Source organism: Hordeum vulgare, chromosome 7H (genome assembly GCF_904849725.1).
Source record: "Hordeum vulgare subsp. vulgare chromosome 7H, MorexV3_pseudomolecules_assembly, whole genome shotgun sequence".
Classification (NCBI taxonomy): domain Eukaryota; kingdom Viridiplantae; phylum Streptophyta; class Magnoliopsida; order Poales; family Poaceae; genus Hordeum; species Hordeum vulgare.
The window spans coordinates 240,619,004-240,624,136 of NC_058524.1; positions in this window are offsets into that span (position 1 = coordinate 240,619,004).

Genomic DNA, 5,133 nt, shown 5'->3' on the forward strand with positions numbered 1-5,133 from the left:
TATCGACCATAACTAGTAAGTATTTCCTTTTCTTGGATCCTCCTTCGAGAGGTCCAACCATATACAACCCACAGACAACGATCGGCCAAGTGATTGGTATTGTCGGAAGAGCTGTTGCACGCATGTGCTCTGATTTGCGAAGAGTTTACACCCCACGCAATGCTGGAAAAGCGAATGAGCGTTTTCTCAAGCTGTTGGCCAAAAGAAACCAGCTCGGAACGCTTTGCCTACCAGAGATCTAGCTGCTATGAGATGGCCGCCCATACCTGCATGTATTCCAACCAAGAGTTGTTTACCTTCTTCTTCGAATATGCATTGCTCGAGGACACCGGTAGTGCTTTTTGTATAGAGTTCCCATTCATGAACTTTGTAAGACTTGGATCACCGAACTATATGTCTTGCTTCTGTTTCGTCATCGGGGAGTTCCTAGCGAAGGAGGTAAGGCAAAAATGTTCGTCCATGGCGCAATTACAGCCATAATCGCGTGAGCTAAGAGTGTTTCCTCTAAGGTAGACCAGTCGATGATTTGATCATTTGGCTCAACTGTAGGAGGAGTAGTTTGCTCCTTTTGTGGCTTCAATATCCTCATGCTCATCCTGCCATACCACGGAAGGCTTAAACAGTCGTCCCAACAAGATATTTTTGGGGATAGGGTCACGCTTGGCACCCATGCGGGCAAGGATATCGACAACATAATTATTATCTCTAGAGAGATGGTGGAACTCGAGGCCTTTGAACCGAGCTGATATTTTGAGGACAACGTTCCTATAAGTTGCCATCTTAGGATTTTTGGCATCAAATTTTCCATTGATTTGTGAGATAGCGAGGTTCGAGTCCGCTCGCACCTCCAGCCTTTGTATGCCCATAAAAGTTGCCGTCCTTAAGCCATGTAGCAGAGCTTCATATTCGGCCGCATTCTTAGAATCACTATACATGATTTGCAAAACGTACCGAATATTTTCGCCGGTGTGAGATGTAAGTATGACACTAGCCCCGAGGCTAGCAAGCATCTTGGAGTCGTCAAAGTACATTGTCCATTGGGAACATGTACTATACTCCTTAGGGAGTTTGGCTTTCGTCCATTCGGTTAGAAAGCTAGCCAACACCTTAGATTTAATAGCTCGGCGTGGCTTGTACATGATTTCAAAGGGTAATAGTTCTATGGCCCATTTAGCTATGCATCCTGTAGCATCCTTGTCGGTGAATACTCACAACATATGCCATAGGTAGACTAAAGTCGGTGAGAACCGAAGGGATAAAGGTGGGCGCTGCGAACGAGGTTGGTACACGCATGGGACACACAATGTACCCAGGTTCAGGGCTATCCATAGAGATAACACCCCTAATCCTGCTGGTGTGTTTGATGTATAGGAACAAAGTACAATGTCACTCCTGGAGCTGTGCTGGGAGGAGGAAGAGGGGAGCAGCCGGCTCGTGTCTACCTCTCTCTCTGTGGGTTGGTGAGTGTGTAGTGTTGAATGACTGGTGAGTGATCGGCCCCCTTGCATGGGGGGCGACCGGGGGTTTTATAGACGAACCCGCCGGCCTACAATATGGATAAAGGGTACAAGCGTGGGACCCGGCTGGCTGCTTCGCCGGCTGGCCAGGGGCCCACAAGGGTCCTGTCTTGTCGATGAGGGGCCCGCCGGCTGCATGGTCTCGATTGCCTGTGGGACCCGCCGGCTGGCCAATGGGACTCTCGCGTAAGGCTGACGCTGAGCACGCGTTGTAGGTCCAGCGTCGCCCCGCGAGATTCTTCATGGGCAGGTAGTACGACCGCCTCCACTGTTCCCCACACCGAGTGCAGTAATGGAGTGGGAGTGTGACGGTCCAACACTATGCTAGGTGATGGATCAGAGCCGGGGTAGGTCAGCGGCGTGGCCGCCGACCCTCGTACCTGCCGGGCGCCCTGATCATGTACCTTTGCTGACGCATAGCTACCTTTAATCGAGAGGTCTCTTCCTGACCTACGATCTGACATGACTTGTGATCCTCAAGCCGGCTATCCTGCTTGGTCAGCCGGCTTGAGTGCGGCCGGCACCTCCTTAGTCCGGCTGGCGGGACTAGGCCGGCTCTGAAGGGGAGGCCGCCTGGATTCTAGCCGGCAGGGGTTGCCTGGCCGGCCAGAAAGGTGGCCGCCTCGCCTTCCAGCTGGCAGTTGATGCCTATCCGGTCAGACGACTTGGGACTTGGGAATCTTCATGCGTTCATGTCCATTGAGCCGTAAATGAAGGAACAGGCTGGATGAGCCTACCCCGGGGTTATCCCCCCGACAGTAGTCCCCGAAGCTGGCGAGGTATGCCGCCTGCGAGCGGGCGGCCTCACCGCTTGTTGATTTGTCTTGATATTTTGGTTGTTGTTCGCGGTGAAGGACGCCGGCTTCGGAACCGGATGGCTTCGAAGCGATGCCTCGGTCCATTAGTAACTGGCCCGGAGAACGCCACGTGCCACGCCCCGCCTGGCGTAATGATGGCGATTACGGCTGACGGGACCGGGCCTGGGCCCTGGGTCCCGCCACGACGCCCCCTCGGCCTCCGCACGGGAGATCCTCTGTGGATTTACTCCGCGACGGTTGGGATTAGGGGAGCGTTACCGCCCGTAATACACGGAATTAATGGGGCCCGACGCGCACCGAATCCCCTCCCCACGACGCTTCTGGGGTTTAAATGGGATGCGAGGGTTTCGAGGAGGGCATTCGCCCCCTCTTCTCGCCCTGCTCCGTGCTCTCTTCCTCCTTGCGTCCTGAGAAGAAGAGCTCACGCCCTTCGTCTTCTTCATCTTCGCCGTCGAGACCTCCGTCGACCGCTTCGAGCTTTCGCCACCCGCAGCCATGGCCGGCGTTTCTTCCCCAAAGAAGCCGTCAACGCAGCAGGCGTCCTCGTAGGGGGCCTAGTTGAGCAGCGACGTCGACGAGGGGCACATTGATGCGCTTTGTCACCATCGACTGCTGCCCCCGGACTCCCAAGTGTCGGTGCGCCTTCCTAGCTCCGAGACCTCTCCTGCACCCACCGCGGGAGAGGTTGTGGTCTTCGTCGAGCACTTCTACTGGTGCTTCGGGCTCCCGGCTAGCTCCTTCTTCACCGAATGGCTCCAGTTCTTCAGCCTGCAGCCGCATCATCTGGCGCCGAACGCCATACTGCAGCTGGCCGCCTTCATGGTCCTGTGCGAGGGCTTCGTGGGGATCGAGCCTCGCGTCGATATGTGGCGCAGCCTATTCTTCTTCAAGCAGCAATCCATCGCCATGGATAAATCCGAGGTGGAGAAGCTCAAGGGAACGCGCCACATGACGCCGTGTGGGGCCGCGTTGGTGCATCACCGCCTGAAGTCCGGCTTCCCCCAGATGCCTCTGCAAGACTCCATCAAATATTGGCAGAAGGGTTTCTTCTACATGTAGAGCGCCGACCCGGCCCAGGACGGCCTCAACATGCCCCCGTTCTCCATCGCTCCTCCGACGTGGTGGAACTGGGATGTGAAGACTCCCAGGCCGCATCCTGAGGTGGGGCTTATCTGCGCCCACCTCGACATCTTGGGGAAGAGCGGCCTCCTCGGCTGCGACCTTCTCACCACCATGGTGGTCCGCCGGATTCTGCCTCTGCAGAGGCGGCCGCATCTGGTCTGCCAGATGAGCGTCCGGCTTGATCCATGCTGGCTGTCTACCAAGAGGTTCACCCCGGGCGCTATGGCGCGAAGGGTGAACCTGATCTCCACCGCCCGCATGGATGAGGGCGGGGAATGGACATGGGGGATGTCCCCGTTCAACCGGGCTCACCCGCCTCCGATGGTAGCCTTACTCCATTCTTATCTGTTGTTTTGTCTTGAAGCCGGTGGCGTTGCTGAGCCTGGTTGAATTCCTTTCTTGTAGATGTTCAAGACCCTAGAGGGGTCCCTCCGTCAGCCTGCTCCTGACGTGGAGGTGTCCGACGCCTCCGAGATGGAGGACGAGGGTGCGATGGAGCCCCGTTCAGACTCCTCCGCCGGCTCGGAAGATTCCCTGGAGTCGGAAGGGACCGAGCCGTCTCGTGAGTACCCGCGGCACACCGTAGCATACTGGACAGACGACAATGAGGAAGCCTCATTCTGTTCTGATGCAGCCTTCGAGGAAGACTCCGACGAGGTGGACGAGGTCACCAACCCACTACTGACGCGTGGCCGGCGTCAAGGTGGCGGAGCGACCACTGCTAACGAGGCAGCCGGGAAGAAGGGCAAGCGTGCCACAACTTCTGGGCCGGCCTCTAAGCGACCGGCGCCGGGTCCTCCAGCTGGGCAGCGAGCAGACAGCGCCAAGAGGCGCCATGGCGGTGGCCGGAGGCAGGTCCCGGTAGTTGCAGGGTATGATTTCCTCCTCTTTTCCCTTCCCCATCTTGAGATGAGCTTTGTTCCTGAGAAGCTTGGCTTGACAGGGAGGCGGAGGATGCAGATGAAGACACCGCCTCCGCAGCCGAGCGGGCCAGCTGGGCAGCAGCTGATGCTGCCGAGAGGGAGCTCGAGATAGAGTCCAAGCGCGGTGGGACACGGCTACGGGGAAGGCCGCCGTGGGTCAGCCCCGCCCCAGCCGGGTCGAGAGGCCGGCGGAGAAGCGTGCGAAGGCTAGACAGGACCCCTCCGCACACGCCCGTGCGGAGGAGCCAGCTAGCGAGGCCGCCTCCAGGCCGGCCCCAAGGACCGAAGGGGCCCAGCCATCTGAACCGGCAGCCTCAGAGCAGGTGGACCTGGAGACGATCCCTGTTTCTCCCAGGGCCGAAGCGGCTCTTGACGCGTCGGTGCTGGACCTGACAGCGCTGGATGCGGCCCCTGATGCCCCAGGGGCGACCATGGATGTGCCGGACGCGGCTCATCCGCCTCCTGCGGGGGAGGTAGCGCCGGTCGGGACGTTCCTCAGCACGGCCCTGTTGTTCCTCAGCACGACCCTGTTGCGCCAAGGGCCGGGGGCCGGGCTGGGAGCCGGCCCATGAAGACATGGCGGGCAGCGAACTTGGCCCGCCTGTGACTGCCCGCCGACACCGTTCTTTCCAGCGTACCAGAGCTGGTGACGCTGTTTTCCAGCGGCCGATCGAAGGTGGAGCAGGCGGCCCGTGTGGTATGCGGCGACATGGAGCGCTTGGAAGCCCGCACGCAGGTAGTCCTTGCCTTCTT